The sequence below is a fragment of the Rutidosis leptorrhynchoides genome, chromosome 10 (assembly GCF_046630445.1).
Source record: "Rutidosis leptorrhynchoides isolate AG116_Rl617_1_P2 chromosome 10, CSIRO_AGI_Rlap_v1, whole genome shotgun sequence".
In the NCBI taxonomy this organism is placed as follows: Eukaryota; Viridiplantae; Streptophyta; class Magnoliopsida; order Asterales; family Asteraceae; genus Rutidosis; species Rutidosis leptorrhynchoides.
Window position 1 is genome coordinate 84,805,741 of NC_092342.1, and position 20,389 is coordinate 84,826,129.

The following is a 20,389-nucleotide window of genomic DNA, read 5'->3' on the forward strand; positions in this document are numbered from 1 at the left end:
TGTTTTTGACTTGAAATGGTGTTAGTTAGTGTCTATGGCTCATTGTGATGTCGTGTGTGTAATTTATATGCTCGATCTTGTTGTTTTAGTGTAACTAGCATGAACTTGACTTTTGGTGTGTTGTTCTTGAATTTTGGATGATCATATGTTGTTAGATGTTAAAAGTTCATGTTCTAATTGTGTTCCTTGTATCACTAGCTTCAATTTGATGTGTAGGTTGCCTTAGAAAACTTCATGAACTTGATTATTGATTTTGGTGAATTTGGGTTAGGGTTTGATGAACTTGAAATGGACTTTTGATGCATTGAATGCCATGGATTATTATTGGTAAGTGTTTAGTTGGATTGTATGCTTGATTACCTTCGAAACGGCATATCATTCATGTAAATTGGTTGCCCGAATCATTGAATTGCATTTATGAACTTGTATGCGGTTAATGTTAAGCATTAGATGCGGTTTTGGTTGTTGTAATAGGTAGATTGATTGATGAAATGTGTTTAGTTGTTTTCCTCGTCAAATTACCTTCCCAACGGTATAAGATACTTGTCTTGATTGTTTACGGATCATAAATGGTGATTGTTTGAAGTTAGGTTCGTGCATAAAACTCAAAAGTTGCCAGAACTCTCTGCACAGGTAATGGCGCGACGCGCCATATACCCGCGCGGCGCGCCATTTTGGTCTGTCCAACTTTGTCAATTTTCGAATAATGTTTGCTATGCTATGCACCTCCGATTCACATGTAACTTGTCCTAACATGCTCATACATGATTAAAAACCTCAGAAAAATAGTTCGGGACCCAACCCGAACGTGTTGACTTTTTCGTTGACTTTGACCGACCAAAGTTTGACTTTTTGTCAAACTTAACCAAATGATTATGCAACCTTCCTAACTTGTTTATATACTTGTACCTTGCATGAAACTTGACAATTTGATTTCACATGCTACATAATCGAGTCGTAACGAGCCATAGGACTAATTGAACATCTTTGACCAATCGTGACTATCGTTATTGATACAACCTATTTGTTTAGGTCAAGACTAGCACTATCCTTCGCACACGTTATTTTGTGAAGTACTTTTCGTACGTGCACTCAAGGTGAGATCATAGTCCCACTTTTACTCTTTTTGAACTTACATTTGGGATGAGAAAACATAAACATTTCTTTACTAAGTGAACACAAGTACAGGAAAACAAACATTCTACATACGAGTTTAGAACAAAATCCTCAATTCGATTATCATTAGTTACACTTGCCGGGTGTAAGCGAGAACTTATGTTGTATGGATCCATATGGGTTTGACAAACCCTCATTCAAACGGTTCGCTACCGTTTACGAATGAAATGTATTTTCGAGAAACAGTGCATGTTCTAGCACTAAGTGATGGGGTTCAATGGAAGGAATGTTAAGCATTGATAATTGGGTGCTCGTGAAACAAACTTTTGGAATGTATTACTATTATTTCATTGATGCAAATCTTGTGGTTCACTTGTACTTACTTACTTAAACCTATGATTTCACCAACGTTTTCGTTGACAGATTTCTATGTTTTTCTCAGGTCCTTGAACGATACATGATACATGCTTCCGCTCATTATTTTGATACTTGCATTGGATGTCGAGTATATATGCATACATGGAGCGTCTTTTGGATACTTTTAAATTGTGTCGCATAAGTTTCATTTGTACTTAAAACTTTGTATCGTAACTTGTGGTGGAACTATTCTTGTAAACTTGAACAACCTTTACATTTGAAATGAATGCGACATATCTTTTGGTCAAACGTTGTTTTAAAGACTTATGACCACGTAACGGGACCTAAGTAGACGGCGCCGTCAATGACGATTTGGTCGGGTCGCTACAGGGCCCACCTATGCCCAAATTACCCTTTAGTACGAAATACAAGTCTTCGACCATACGACTTTTAATACAAAATAAAGCCGAGCATGGCGATTGGGGATACGCTACCTAATCCTAATCAAACCAAAAGCAAGCCTTCTAAAGCAACTACGCGAGTCCACTAGTCCCACGCTCACCCGAGCCACCGCATCCATGCAAATCTATAAAAATGTAAACAACGAGGGGGTAAGCTAATGCTTAGTGAGTGAAAATATACTACATACATATATATGCATAAAATGGACACGCCATACAAAAATAATCAAATACCGCATACCGGAGCATCCAAGCATAAAGGCAAGCTAAGCTAAGCATACCGTATAATCACTAAGCAACAAGCTAAATATGCATCAACAAACATAAGTTCACCAACGACGATGTGAACAACGCCAAGAAGCTACACCCGGAGGGTTAGCTACATCACGACAATACAACAATATATATATATATATATATATATATATATATATATATATATATATATATATATATATATATATATATACAATATATAAACGAATAAGGTTAACCCCTTAACCCATTACCGAATACCAAATACCACAATGGAGATTGGCCGAACTACACGAGCCTTAGTAATCCGAAACCACACGAGATTACTATCTTCAACAAGACAACATCGAGGTTGGCCGAACTACACGAGCCTTAGTAATCCGAAACCACACGAGATTACTACCTCAATGAGACAACATCGAGGTTGGCCGAACTACAAGAGCCTTAGTAATCCGAAACCACACGATATTACTACCTCAATAAGATAACATCGAGGTTGGCCGAACTACACGAGCCTTAGTAATCCGAAACCACACGAGATTACTACCTCAATAAGATGACCGAACTACACGCGTCATCATGAGTCCGAACTACACGCGATTCACTTCTCCAATACCAAAACCCACGGTCACGGGATTATAAATCCACCACATCGGGGTTATCCAAAACCACATCACAATACATGTGATAACGTACACACAAGTGTACACCTCGCCAAAAGGAGGAAAACCAAAATGCACAACCGTGCCAATTGGACCTATACACAAGTCCATCAAATCCACCTATATGTGAAGTGAGCTCTATAACCGAGAACCACTTCACCCGACCCGCACCCATCCTACACATACATATGCACATAGGATATTAACACTCACCTTGTCGCCTTGATGAATGCTTCCAAGTAATTCAAAACACGTCAATGGAAAGTACCTATTCCATTATCACGAAACAAGCAACACAATTAGGGTTGACTTACAAACCAACCCAAATCGACACTTAGTGCAATTTTGACCCAAAAAGCACTTCCAAGCACAAAACGCGCCCAAACTAACCAATAATCACTAACACTAGTGACAATGGTCCTAATATGCCAAGTTAACTCAATCATAAGTGTAAAACACTTATAATTCTCATAATCACCCATGAACCCTAATTTTGACCCAATTCCAAAATTAGTCTTTCAAATACACAAATGGGTTCTAACACATCCATAATCACTAAACCTAGTGATTAAACCCAATTACAAGTTCCAATCATAACCAATTTGTTCACCAACCCATAATCCAGCAACAATAACAATAAACCCGATTACTAGCATCACTAAACCCACTCCATGAGTTTAAATGGGTTTCTTAACAATTTAAGTTCAAACCCTAACTTGAATATCAAAATCAAACAATGAAATTCGGAGTTAGAACTTACCACAACAACCAAAACGTAGCTAGGAATGAGGTGAACAACTTTAAAACTCGAGCTTTTGATCAAATCAAGCTCCTTCTTCACCAAAACCCCAAATCTCTCTCTAGACTTCCCTCTCTCTCTAAGAATGAATGAGAGTGTTTAGTGGATGTGAAAATGATCCAAAGTTGGATCCAAACCAACTGATAAAGCCTCACATCCGGCCTTAAGTGAAAAGACCAAAAAGCCCCTCATTAAACTCAAAATTAGAAAAAGACAGATTCTGTCGCTGGGCTAGTGCGCGGCGCGCACCCATGTCTGGGCAGAATCTGAGCTTGGTTTAATTATGCAATACTTCCTGCACTCTATGTAGCATAATTACACGTCCGCATAATAAATATTAGGGTCTTACAACTCTCCCCCACTTAGAATCGATCACGTCCTCGTGATCCTCGTCACTTAACCGAACGGACGACACTCCACTGTCCTCAAACATAAGTCCTAAACCGACTTTCCTAGGAAACTCTTCCCAATGAATCGCCTTAACAACTAAATTCGTCACTCGCGAATTATCAAATCCACCAATCCGAGCACTAAAACCATGCTCAATCCCTCACATTGGGAAAAGCTCAACCAATCTCGAACCGAGATATCAACCCCTAGCATACCATACCAAGTACATCGCTAGTATTAACCGCATATCAGAATAAAGTCAACCATCTAAACTGACGAAGACCAAATAGAAGCGAATCCTTACGGATAACACCAATCACTAAACATCCCTTGTAGTGCGCAATACGACCAATACGCAACTACCGTAACATCATAATCCAACGGTTAAAACCGATAGCGCCCAAAACGACTATGGCAATGCAAATCCCAAGGTGTACAAAATCGACTATCGTCACACCTGTAGCAACATGTGAGCGAAACACGGCTATCGCATCACTAATCATACAACATGGTCCTTACGACCCCACCATTGGCGTATAAAATAACCAATAGATCAAACGACATGGTCCTTACGACCCCACCATCGGTGTATAAAACAACCGATCGATCACACAACACGAAGGCTGGCCGAAAACACACGAGCCTTAGTGAATCTGAACTACACACGACTCACTACCTTCACCACAACAACAAACGGGATTGGCCGAACTACACGCGCCATAGTGAATCCGAACTACACGAGAGTCACTATCCCAGAGGAATGACCGAACTAAACGAGTCATTTGTGAATCCAAACTACACGAGACTCACTCCTCAATATAATGACTGAAACCACACAAGTCGTTTGCGAATCCAAACTACACGCGACTCACTTCTACAATAAGATGACCGAAACCACACGCATCATCGTGAATCCGAAACCACACGCGATCCACTACCATGATGAAGTTAGCGGACCCGAAGATCATGCTTCACCAATCTCAACACCGGATGAAGTCAGCGGACCTCGTCAACGGTCATGCTTTACCGATATAACACCTCGCTCATGATGAAGTCAGCGGACCCCGAAGGTCATGCTCCACCAATCGCATACTCCCATGATGAAGTCAGCAGACCCTAAAGGTCATGCTTCATCAATCACCAATACCATGATGAAGTCAGCGGACTCCGAAAGTCATGCTTCATCAATCAACGCCCTTTTGGCCTCGAACAACGAGTAGCGTAACATCGCGCTCTGCTATGCCATAGTGAATCCTAACAGATACCACTAACCATTCACACACTCGAGCAAGAACCACCTATATCAAACATAGGCACAAAACAATAATTCTCTAGAAGAGAATCCGACACACACCTCCCTTAACCGAAGGATTTCACCTTGCTCACCAAACACGTCCATTATCTCTCAACGAGATTTACCACATTACCACTTCGGTGATAATTCAAATTCAAACCATAAGTACAATTTATCCGAAATTGTAATCTACCACAAATCGACCAAAACCAGGTCTCGACAACATTTTCTGGATCTACCAAAAGCATCATCCAAAATCTCACACTAAAACTTCCTCGTGCGGGAGTGTAACTCTGAAAGGACCCGTTCATATACATTATAAACGATTCACAATAGTTGATTACATCGCGAGGTATTTGACCTCTATATGATACATTTTACAAACATTGCATTCGTTTTTAAAAGACAAACTTTCTTTACAACGAAAGTTGACGGCATGCACACCATTTCATAATACATCCAACTATAATTGGCTTAATAATAATCTTGATGAACTCAATGACTCGAATGCAACATCTTTCAAAATATGCCATGAATGACTCCAAGTAATATCCTTAAAATGAGCTAATGCACAGCGAAAGATTTCTTTAATACCTGAGAATAAACATGCTTTAAAGTGTCAACCAAAAGGTTGGTGAGTTCATAGGTTTATCATAACAATCATTTTAATATATTAATAGACCACAAGATTTCCGTTTATAAATATATGTACACTCGCAAGTGTATAAAAGTATTCTATAAGTTGTAGGCACCCGGTAACAAGCCTTAACGTTCATGTTTTACCCTCTGAAGTACACTAGATCAGGTGTGTTTAAAATAACCTCGAAGTACTAAAGCATCCCATAGTCAGAATGGGGTTTGTCAGGCCCAATAGATCTATCTTTAGGACTCGCGCCTACCGTACATAGACAAGTAGTTTAATGTTACCAAGCTAAGGGTATATTTCTGGTTTAAACCCACGTAGAATTAGTTTTAGTACTTGTGCCTATTTCGTAAAACATTTATAAAAACAGCGCATGTATTCTCAGTCCCAAAAATATATATAAAAGGGAGAAAATGAAACTCACAATACTGTATTTCGTAGTAAAAATACATATAACGTCATTTAACAAGTGCAAGGTTGGCCTCAGATTCACGAACGTATCAATATTGAGATTCAATATTGCAGGAAAGTACGTAGACGCAACGGAGATGATAAACACTAGATTGACCTCACGAGCATACCCATGAACCATACCCATCACCTCCATAGCTATAACCCATAATTTTCTTAGCTTCGACTCATTCAAAAAAAACTATTTTGAAATCACTCGGACAGCACTCCGTCGTAATATTTTATATATACTAATAATATCTTGAAATAATACAGAGCAAATATATATATATATATATATATATATATATATATATATATATATATATATATATATATATATATATATATATATATATATATATATATAAATCGATTGAGAGAGTTTAGAGAAATATATTTTCAAGTTTCTATGAAAGAATGAAACCTATTGAATTCTATTTATAATAGATTTTTGAATTATTAAAGTGAATTATTAAAGTATGAATTATTAAAGTGAATTATTAAAGTATGAATTATTAAAGTGAATTATTAAAGTATGAATTATTAAAGTGAATTATTAAAGTATGAATTATTAAAGTGAATTATTAAAGTATGAATTATTAAAGTATGAATTATTAAAGTGAATTATTAAAGTATGAATTATTAAAGTGAATTATTAAAGTATGAATTATTAAAGTGAATTATTAAAGTATGAATTATTAAAGTATGAATTATTAAAGTGAATTATTAAAGTTAAAGTAAAGTAAAAGTAAAGTAAAGGTAAAGTTAAAGTATAGTAAAAGTATAAAAACTATGTATGTATAATACGCGTATAGATATATATAATATTAATTTAAATCGTTATATATATTTAATGAAATAAAATATAAATATCGTTATATTTATTATACTGGTTAAGTAATGAGTTGTCAAAAGTGATTCTAGATATTTATAAAAGTTATATACGTTTTAATAATAAAGTTCTTTTTTAAACTGAAAACGTCTTTGTACGTTTGAAAATAGATTAATAGAATATTATGGAAACCAATTCTCCACTAACTTTTGTCTAACTTTCGTAAATGTCACTTTTTGTTTTTATTTATAAATAGCTTTACAAATTATTCTGAATATCGTTAAGAGGAATAGATTTTCTCAAATCATAGTGGACCTCTCAACATAGACTTGTAATCATAATTCAATGTTTCTGATAATTCAATCATTTAATATATTTTTTTTTAATTTCGTCAAAAATCATATTGAAACAAATACGTTCGTGTAAAGTATTATACGTTTAATACTTTATTAATATTCTCAAGTTATAATATATATATATATATATATATACATATACGTATCTATTTATATATAACGGTTCATGAATCGTCGGAATTTGGTCGAGGTTATAATGAATGTATTAACACAGTTTAAAATTCTTGAGATTTAACTTAACAAACTTTTCTTATCGTGTCGGAATAATATAAAGATTAAAGTTTAAATTTGGTCAGAAATTTCTGGGTCGTCACAGTACCAACCCGTTAAAGAAATTTCGTCCCCGAAATTTGATAGAGGTCGTCATGACTAACAATGAGAATGTTATTATAACGATTATAGAGTTTTATCATGTTCAAGAAGAATGGATAAAATAATTCGATTACTCGAAGCGTGTGAGTGAAGTTATCGTAAATGAATGAAATAAGATAATAGTGATTCGTCGTATCTTTTGACGTCATCACGATTGATCTTCGAAAAGAAAATCTTTGTAATCTATATTGGATTTGATTATTCGGCGATTAAGGAAATTATGATCCTCTTCGAATTAATGCGATAATCCATTTTGATTTCTCTGTCGGATATTTCACTATAAATTCACCTCATTTGTTTTCTTACAACTCACACCTTCTCAACTCATATTTTAAAGTATTTGTCAATATGATTCATCCAGTGCTGATTCTTGATATACTCCTCACTTTCATATATGTCGCTCTTCTTTTTCATCTGCCTCAGGAAGAATCTATTTACTTATACTATACTCTTGGTTTTATAGTGTTTTTAGTTCTCCCGTGTCTTTATATTGCTATATGCATTGATATATGCAGTTTGTGATTTCTGGGTTGTTGTTGGGTTTTATATCTTCCCTTATATTTCAAAGTCCTTGCTTCTTCTATAATCATTGTCATCCACAGTTAATGCTCTCTTCTATTTGCTATGATTTATACTCCCATTTCTAGTTCGGAGCTTTGTCCTTTCGTTTCTTCTTCTTGCGATTAAGCACCGCTTGTAATGGTCCAGAATTCGCAGATATAAATTTCGGAATGAACATTGTTAATGTTCTAGGAAGGAAATTGTAATGGCACGATCTTGACTTGTCAAATTACCAGAATACCTCGGAAAAGGCCGAATCATCAAGAAATATTTTCTTGATATTTAGAGATCAAAGAGAATATAAGAGTCGTGTAACATAGCACATGATGACGTTATGATCTGTGAATCATCATGTTCCATTTAGAAACTCAGCATGAATTACTGTAATATAATCGCGTTGATCAAGTGTCATTATATTATACTAACTCATGCTTCAGCTCCCAACACTTTTTCAAGAATATTCCTATTTTAAACTCGAATGTTTCAGAATTTAGAAACTAAAATAGTTTCTTTTATGATATAATACAGATAGCGCGAAGAGGTAAATGATTTCAGATAAGAATAATTATAAAAATATCTTAGAATGTCTAATATCAGAGGATGATGAAGGATATTGTCCGTAGGGGTTTAGAGTCAGGAGCAAGGTATTGGTTAATGACTTCAGCAAGTACTGAATCATTTGGATTCTTTGAAGGCAGGTTCAGCCTTTGTGATTTGTCCACAGCCTCCTTTATACTTTGCTCAATCCGTTTTCCAGTTCCAAAGCTTCTCTTTTTCTGAGGTTTGCCAATATACTACCCTTTATCATCCAACTTTTTACTGTTAAGGTCGTTTACAGTTTTTGCTGCTTCATCAACATTTTTCAAAATTTCGAGAACTGGTTCGCAGTTTAGGGTGTTTTTCAGAAATTTCTCATTCAAAGAATGTAAGTCTTGGAGGTAGACGTTGTGTGTATATGTAATTGTTGATGTAGACATGCTGCGAGGTTTCAAAATACTGATTACTGATTCTCAATAATTGGTATGGCAATTCTTGTTATAAGGTACGAATGAGTATATGATAGGGTTTCGATAATTATAATGATTTTTTTTTGAAAAGTCAAAGATCAGTGAAGTTGTTGGTAAGTTTATTGCTAATGTGGTGAATATAAACGATTCCCCGGTAACGTTGGCGAAAGGGCAACGTATCTATCGAGGTTATAATAAGACTGTTTTGATTGAGAAGTCGAAGTTGACTTGCTGGAGCTGTGACAAAACTGTCTATTTTGAAACGGAATTGAAAAGTTATTTTATCTAGTAAATGCCAAAGGGTCTAACACGGATACGTGTCGAACTATGACTTGGGTTTTGAGAGTTTTTCAGGTGTATAACTGTGGGTAACATGTGGTTGGATCATCATCTCGATTGTTCCTTAGTTGAAGTGTCTTCCGGACTTTCGAAGGGTTTGAGCACATATTTTAATCGTTAATACATATGATGTTCTAACACAGTTTTGAAGTCAAAGTATAGCTTTAAAAGATATAGGAATCTAAGAGTGATGATACTGGTTATATTTCGAATTGAATTATGCGATTTCAAAATCAGAATATGTAATTGAATTTGAATGAGTATGATTGTTTTGATTTATATGAAAGAATGGATATTGTTGTGAAAGTAGGGAGTATAGTTGATGATTGCTGAATCAGTTTCGAAAAATGTAATATATTAATTGTGAATTTATATATCTCTCGGGTATTACCTACCCGTTAAAAAAAATTTCACAATTAATATTTTGTACAAAAGAAGTTTATTACAGTCTTTATGAAAATATATGTGTATATTTTCTTTAGATGTAATATAGATTTAATGAGTTAATATTAAATTGAACTCATTTGTTTTATGGTTGGAACTAGAATTGAGTAATCCCTAAAACTTTATAAATTGCATAAGTATTTCTTCAATAATATTGAAATTATGAATCATTACTTTGTTATTTGTTGATTTTCGTGAAATTCTTGTGAACTTCGCAAGGTACGAATGATGTTATTTGAAAAGTTTCGAGTACATCGATGATGAAAGTGTAAAATCAAACATATATTCGAATAATACACTTGATTAATTATGAATTGGATTTTTATTAAATTGAGACAGAGATTGTAATTAACGATGGTTAAGTTGCGGACGAAGGACGTACATCATTGCATATTTGTAATATGAATTAACTGAGTAGTTAAGATTCACACATAATAGCTTAGTACGGGAAGATTTATTATGGTTTAAAAATTTATACATATAAAATATACATATAAATCTTTCGATTGGAAATGAGTTAATACTTCATAACTCGTTGATACAATATATTTGTTGTTGATTCGTAATGATGTCCACAATGATTCTTGAACTGACAGAGTTTGTGATGTTAAGGTGCTGTTGATTCTGACAATACTGACGGCACTGACTGTGTTGATGATGCTACGGTCCTGTTGATGTTGTTGGTAAAACAATTCTAGCTTGTAAATCGTACACCATTTTTGATCAAAGTTTCTACTCTACCATCTCCATTCACTCATCCGATTTATGGTCAGAATTAAATAATCTCTAAGATTTTGGAGATTACATAACTGCCGCAGAGATATCTCTTCAATGAAGTTTATGAATTAATACTTCATCGTTTGTTGTTGTTGATATTCCTGGATATTTACAGGGCGTATGACGTTGATGTTTGAGATACAGATTGTGATGTTGCGGTATGTGATGTGGATGTTGTTGTTGGTGGTGGTGATGGTACTGTTGGTGTTGCTGATGGTGGTACTGTTTATGCTGCTGGTGCTGCTGCTGGTGTTTGTAACCTTTGCACCATATTCTCCAAAGCCACTACCTGAGTGCGAAGCTCGTTGACTTCTTCTATTACACCGGGGCGATTGTCGGTTCGGACGAGCGGATAAATAAAATCTAGAATTTGGTGTAGTATGTAATCGTGATGAGATACTCTAGAAATAAGAGAGAAAATGGTGTTTCGGATAGGTTCGCCGGTAAGTGCTTCAGGTTCTTCGCCAAGAGGACAATGTGGTGGATGGAAGGGATCACCTTCTTCTTGTCTCCAATGATTAAGAAGGCTACGAACCCATCCCCAATTCATCCAGAATAGATGATGACTAATTGGTTGATCCATTCCGGTCACACTGCTTTCGGAACTTGAGTGGGATTCCATTTCGGAATCCGAGGGACTTGAACTAATGACAAATTCCATTTCGTACGATTGAATAAAGAATTTTTCGATATGAAATGATTTTTCAGCTATCGGGTGGTATTCTAATTATATAGAGCAAAAGGTTTCGTAGATTACGGAGGAATTTACGGAATATGTCAGGCAAAGTTTACAGTAACAGATACGCTAAGATATGAATTTTGTCTATACACTATTCATGCAATCATTGCAATAAGATGTGTCTAGACTAAGAATGATAAGCAGGTAATTTCTGACAAAAATGATGAGCAAAACTTTTGACATGCAGACACTGTCGAAGTCCAGACTCACTAATGCATCCTAACGACTATCAGTTAGACACACTAATGCAGACCTGGTTCTCTAAGACCACCGCTTTGATACCAACTGAAAGGACCCGTTCATATACATTATAAACGATTCACAATAGTTGATTACATAGCGAGGTATTTGACCTCTATATGATACATTTTACAAACATTGCATTCGTTTTTAAAAGACAAACTTTCTTTACAACGAAAGTTGACGGCATGCACACCATTTCATAATACATCCAACTATAATTGGCTTAATAATAATCTTGATGAACTCAATGACTCGAATGCAACATCTTTCAAAATATGCCATGAATGACTCCAAGTAATATCCTTAAAATGAGCTAATGCACAGCGGAAGATTCCTTTAATACCTGAGAATAAACATGCTTTAAAGTGTCAACCAAAAGGTTGGTGAGTTCATAGGTTTATCATAACAATCATTTTAATATATTAATAGACCACAAGATTTCCGTTTATAAATATATGTACACTCGCAAGTGTATAAAAGTATTCTATAAGTTGTAGGCACCCGGTAACAAGCCTTAACGTTCATGTTTTACCCTCTGAAGTACACCAGATCAGGTGTGTTTAAAATAACCTCGAAGTACTAAAGCATCCCATAGTCTGGATGGGGTTTGTCAGGCCCAATAGATCTATCTTTAGGATTCGCGCCTATCGTACATAGACAAGTAGTTTAATGTTACCAAGCTAAGGGTATATTTCTGGTTTAAACCCACGTAGAATTAGTTTTAGTACTTGTGCCTATTTCGTAAAACATTTATAAAAACAGCGCATGTATTCTCAGTCCCAAAAATATATATAAAAGGGAGCAAATGAAACTCACAATACTTTATTTCATAGTAAAAATACATATAACGTCATTTAACAAGTGCAAGGTTGGCCTCGGATTCACGAACGTATCAATATTGAGATTCAATATTGCAGGAAAGTACGTAGACGCAACGGAGATGATAAACACTAGATTGACCTCACGAGCATACCCATGAACCATACCCATCACCTCCATAGCTATAACCCATAATTTTCTTAGCTTCGACTCATTAAAAAAAAAACTATTTTGAAATCACTCGGACAGCACTCCGTCGTAATATTTTATATATACTAATAATATCTTGAAATATTACAGAGCAATATATATATATATATATATATATATATATATATATATATATATATATATATATATATATATATATATATATATATATATATATATATATAAATCGATTGAGAGAGTTTAGAGAAATATATTTTCAAGTTTCTATGAAATAATGAAACCTATTGAATTCTATTTATAATAGATTTTTGAATTATTAAAGTGAATTATTAAAGTATGAATTATTAAAGTGAATTATTAAAGTATGAATTATTAATGTGAATTATTAAAGTATGAATTATTAAAGTAAATTATTAAAGTATGAATTATTAAAGTGAATTATTAAAGTATGAATTATTAAAGTGAATTATTAAAGTATGAATTATTAAAGTGAATTATTAAAGTATGAATTATTAAAGTGAATTATTAAAGTATGAATTATTAAAGTATGAATTATTAAAGTGAATTATTAAAGTTAAAGTAAAGTAAAAGTAAAGTAAAGGTAAAGTTAAAGTATAGTAAAAGTATAAAAACTATGTATGTATAATACGCGTATAAATATATATAATATTAATTTAAATCGTTATATATATTTAATGAAATAAAATATAAATATCGTTATATTTATTATACTGGTTAAGTAATGAGTTGTCAAAAGTGATTCTAGATATTTATAAAAGTTATATACGTTTTAATAATAAAGTTCTTTTTTAAACTGAAAACGTCTTTGTACGTTTGAAAATAGATTAATAGAATATTATGGAAACCAATTCTCCACTAACTTTTGTCTAACTTTCGTAAATGACACTTTTTGTTTTTATTTATAAATAGCTTTACAAATTATTCTGAATATCGTTAAGAGGAATAGATTTTCTCAAATCATAGTGGACCTCTCAACATAGACTTGTAATCATAATTCAATGTTTCTGATAATTCAATCATTTAATATATTTTTTTTAATTTCGTCAAAAATCATATTGAAACAAATACGTTCGTGTAAAGTATTATACGTTTAATACTTTATTAATATTCTCAAGTTATAATATATATATATATATATATATATATATATATATATATATATATATATATATATACATACATACATATACGTATCTATTTATATATAACGGTTCATGAATTGTCGGAATTTGGTCGAGGTTATAATGAATGTATGAACACAGTTTAAAATTCTTGAGATTTAACTTAACAAACTTTTCTTATCATGTCGGAATAATATAAAGATTAAAGTTTAAATTTGGTCAGAAATTTCCGGGTCGTCACAAACTCCCCCACTTGGAACTACGTCCCATAACCGCCTCTCGTACAATCGTACAATGCTACCAAAGGTAGACTTTACCAACAATTGGGTTCACATGACCCATTACCATATCTTGCTCCAAACCTTGAGCATACGAAGGATTTTAACAAATCCTTAAACACTTGAACGAAAAGTGTACCACGATTACACAAACCATACTCTCGCAATCAACCAATTGCTTTAGGTTGTCAAATTTCACCCAGTCACTCATGTACCTAAGGGTTTCTCTCCGGTACCCTAAGCACAATGTAACCGCAACACCATCAGAGTCGAACACTACGCTAGTAGGTATGAAAGAGGCACCTAATGTCGCGTCATGTAGACTCCATTACCAACATACATCGAGATCCAAAATACTCGATCTCAAAGGTTCCAACCACCCGACGAACCTCACGGTTCATTAATTTCAACACGAGAGCGAACACGCTCTAACATCCGAACACCAAAGCCCATTCCCAAGTCTTGGTAGAAAATTTCTCAATACTAAGGAATGCTTGGTTACACCAAGTCTTACGCCCTTCGCCCATTAATCAAAACGTCACCATAGGGTACTTCCATTAGGAACGTCACCCGTAACAACAATATGCACAACACAAGGCATTTTACAAACTCAAATTCAACGGCACTTAATAAATAATCAAAGGACATATTTATTAAAACGAAACGTACCTTAACGTCTCCTTGCCGCACCCGTCCCCACTAATTTGGGACATTCCGACTTACGATGTCCTTCTTCTTGGCAATTGAAACACACCATACCATCAACCTTTGGTACCGAACATTCCCAAGACTTGTGACCTCTCATGCCACAATTATAACATCTAGATGCACTAGAATCTGGTATACCCATCCGCGTACCACCCGTGCTCACACTCGGACCCTTAGTCCTCTTACTCGGAGCACCATACGAAACAACCCTTCTCTCACTTGAAGGTTCACCAATCTTTGATCGCGTATACGACTCGAAACCTCTAGCCACGGCGAATAATTCCGCAAACAATTTCGCGTGACCCCGGCTAATCTTATTCTTCAAGTCATCATTCAAGGTTCGATAGAAATCTTGCATCAACAAATTATCATTCCCCAAATACTCCAGGCAAAAACGAGCCTTCGCCATAAAGGTCGTCTTGAGAGTATTCAAATCCATAGAACCCTGTTGCAAATTTCGCAACTTATTACGCATTTTCGACAAATCGGCTGAAGTTCGAAACTCCTCGAAGAATTCCTTCTTAAACCCGTCCCACGACAATGCCATAAACGGTTCACCACCGACAAGATCAATCTTACCATCCAACCAATCCTTTGCTCTACCCCGCAACAAGCTCGTAGCGAGCCTCGTCCTCTTCTCGGGAGGACATTCAATTGTTCGAAAACACCCTTCGACATCCGAGATCTAAGTTGTGCTTATCAAAGGATCCGGTTCTCCGTCATACATCGAGGGTTTAGTCCTCATGAAGCTTTTAAGACAACGCTCCATCTCACCACTACCTTGAAGTTCGGAATACTTCCTATCCATTTCTTCTCGAAACGCACTCATTTGCTCCGCAACGGCGGCCGCAACTCTAGCGTTAAACTCCACGTCGTTCGTCTCGATCCCGTTTCCCGTCGCCATTCTAAGGAATGCAAAAGCGATTAGATCACGAACGTATAAAGTTATACACACAACACCGCCGCATCTTGCTAAACACTCGTCGTACATCGCTTGTTAGACACGATTTGCACCCGTAATAAGGTTTGCAAGTCCAACGACCGCCTCGCTCGATGATAGAAACAACACAAACAAAATTCTACGCGATATAAACACACGCGAGAATTACACCACAGCACAAATAATATATTAATAATATCCGCATTACTAATATAAACGTTAGTCCACCTACAAGCAAGGCACTAACCATAACCCATTCCGACCCGTAATCCTACAAGTCCCGCAACACATTAAGCACACACAAAAGTCTAAGTCTAGGCACCTATCTCAAGTCACCTAAATCCCTTAGACCATGCTCTGATACCACTTGTAACATCCCAACCCGTTAACCAACCAAAAACGCGGAATAAAAAAAATTTAAAACTGATCTGGAGGGTGCGCGGCGCACACCACTGCCTGTGCGCGGCGCGCACAAGGCCTGTGACAGTTCTAATCAAAATTTCCATTTTACGAGAAAAGATCTTCGACTTCCCGACACTTTTAGACCAAACGCTTTTCACAACATATTACAATAGTTAAAATTAACACGTTCCATAATAAAAAGGTTTTACGACACCGGGCCCACCTATGCCCAAATTACCCTTTAGTACGAAATACAAGTCTTCGACCATACGACTTTTAATACAAAATAAAGCCGAGCATGGCGATTGGGGATACGCTACCCAATCCTAATCAAACCAAAAGCAAGCCTTCTAAAGCAACTACGCGAGTCCACTAGTCCCACGCTTACCCGAGCCACCGCATCCATGCAAATCTATAAAAATGTAAACAACGAGGGGGTAAGCTAACGCTTATTGAGTGAAAATATACTACATACATATATATGCATAAAATGGACACGTCACACAAAAATAATCAAATATCGCATACCGGAGCATCCAAGCATAAAGGCAAGCTAAGCTAAGCATACCGTATAATCACTAAGAAACAAGCTAAATATGCATCAACAAACATAAGTTCACCAACGACGATGTGAACAACGCCAAGAAGCTACACCCGGAGGGTTAGCTACATCATGACAATACAACAATATATATATATATATATATATATATATATATATATATATATATATATATATATATATATATATAACAATATATAAACGAATAAGGTTAACCCCTTAACCCATTACCGAATACCAAACACCACAATGGAGATTGGCCGAACTACACGAGCATTAGTAATCCGAAACCACACGAGATTACTATCTTCAACAAGACAACATCGAGGTTGGCCGAACTACATGAGCCTTAGTAATCCGAAACCACACGAGATTACTACCTCAATAAGACAACATCGAGGTTGGCCGAACTACACGAGCCTTAGTAATCCGAAACCACACGAGATTACTACCTCAATAAGATAACATCGAGGTTGGCCGAACTACACGAGCCTTAGTAATCCGAAACCACACGAGATTACTACCTCAATAAGATGACCGAACTACACGCGTCATCATGAGTCCGAACTACACGCGATTCACTTCTCCAATACCAAAACCCACGGTCACGGGATTATAAATCCACCACATCGGGGTTATCCAAAACCACATCACAATACATGTGATAACGTACACACAAGTGTACACCTCGCCAAAAGGAGGAAAACCAAAATGCACAACCGTGCCAATTGGACCTATACACAAGTCCATCAAATCCACCTATATGTGAAGTGAGCTCTATAACCGAGAACCACTTCACCCGACCCGCACCCATCCTACACATACATATGCACATAGGATATTAACACTCACCTTGTCGCCTTGATGAATGCTTCCAAGTAATCCGCAACGCGTCAATGAAAAGTACCTATTCCATTATCACGAAACAAGCAACACAATTAGGGTTGACTTACAAACCAACCCAATTCGACACTTAGTGCAATTTTGACCCAAAAGCACCTCCAAGCACAAAACGCGCCCAAACTAACCAATAATCACTAACACTATTAACAATGGTCCTAATATGCCAAGTTAACCCAATCATAAGTGTAAAACACTTATAATTCTCATAATCACCCATGAACCCTAATTTTGACCCAATTCCAAAATTAGTCTTTCAAATACACAAATGGGTTCTAACACATCCATAATCACTAAACCTAGTGATTAAACTCAATTACAAGTTTCAATCATAACCAATTTGTTCACCAACCCATAATCCACCAACAATTACAATAAACCCGATTACTAGCATCACTAAACCCACTCCATGAGTTTAAATGGGTTTCTTAACAATTTAAGTTCAAACCCTAACTTGAATATCAAAATCAAATAATGAAATTCGGAGTTAGAACTTACCACAACAACCAAAACGTAGCTAGGAACGAGGTGAACAACTTTAAAACCCGAGCTTTTGATCAAATCAAGCTCCTTCTTCACCAAAACCCCAAATCTCTCTCTAGACTTCCCTCTCTCTCTAAGAATGAATGAGAGTGTTTAGTGGATGTGAAAATGATCCAAAGTTGGATCCAAACCAACTGATAAAGCCTCACATCCAGCCTTAAGTGAAAAGACCAAAAAGCCCCTCATTAAACTCAAAATTAGAAAAAGACAGATTCTGTCGCTGGGCTAGTGCGCGGCGCGCACCCATGTCTGGGCAGAATCTGAGCTTGGTTTAATTATGCAATACTTCATGCACTCTATGTAGCATAATTACACGTCCGCATAATAAATATTAGGGTCTTACACTACTAAGTTCTCATGCAATCATTAATTAAACAAATCCAAACAAAGGTTCTTTGATTAAGCCTAACAATATCAAATTCTATTATATAAGCGTAACTCAAATCAAATAAGTTTATCACTATTAAGCTTTTTAACTTAGTTGCATGCAATCCAATTTACAAGTTTGATAGACTAGATCTAAACAAGTTGCATGAATCGAATAATAGATCATCGGATCAAGTACTAATTAATCCTAAAATCATGTTATTTAATCATTAAGTATGGCAAACAAGTGTATTTAAACAAAACATATTCGAAACAATTCAAACGTCACTACAGAAACTCGACCATACAGATCTGAAAAAGAACCAGGAACTGTACGGATAAAGCACACGAAGCTGACGGCTTCCTTCCAACCAAGCCGACGGCTTGGAAGGTGAGGCCGACGGCTTCATCTGATTCCCAGTTGAAGTTCAGTTTTTGTCCAAGTAACCACTATGAACGTTTAGTTCATAGCAGATGTGACGCCCCGTACTAAATCATCATGTACGGACCATCAACAACAGGATCATTAAAAGGTCAAACACTATATGCTATTTCAAAATATGTTTGCATTCATGATAAAAGGTGATATCTTAACCAACATCAATGTTTAACAACCAAAAGTATGCTTCAACGAATAGAAGCAAGAATAATAGTATGTGACCCATAGGTCGTTACAAATCATAGTTTCAAAAGTAATAATGTTTATGAATGCAAGATAAACGTTCATGCGGCGACATCTCTAAAGCAGCGGGTGTCTACAGCAAGACTAGTACAACAGCGGAAGCGGCTAACCTTAAGCACCTGAGAAAAACATGCTTAAAAACATCAACACAAAGGATGGTGAGCTATAGTTTAAGTATAACAGCAATGTAAGGTAGGCCATGAGATTTCAGTGCTACAAAGAGCGTTTCAAAACAGTATGATAAAGTATATGTTTAACCGTGGGCACTTGGTAACTAATTTAACGTTTATAACCCCCTGAAAGTACACTTGGTGAGTGCGTATGTTTACGGAGTATTAAACACCCATTAAATGCTAGTGCTACTAGCCCGAGTGGGGATGTCAAACCCTATGGATCCATATCTAAGATTCGCGTTCACTGGTTCAAAAACCAATGACTAAACGTTACCGAGCTAAATGGAATGTTTATGCTGTTGTATAACCCACGCATATATAAAGTTTAAGTACTCGTGCCTAGTATGTAAAACATAAAATGCGCATGTATTCTCAGTTCCCAAAATAGTTAAAGTAAAAAGGGATGCTATAACTCACAGCGGTAAAGTAGTAGTAAAGTCGAGTCCGGAAGTAAGCAAGTATGTAGGTCCGGAAAGTCCTCAACCTAAGTCAAATATTACTAAGTCAGTAAATTGGCCCAATAGGTTTAAATGTATGTAAATTAAGTCTTAAAGGTCATCATCATTCATCATCAAACAAAAGGTGTAAAGTAAGTTTCATTCT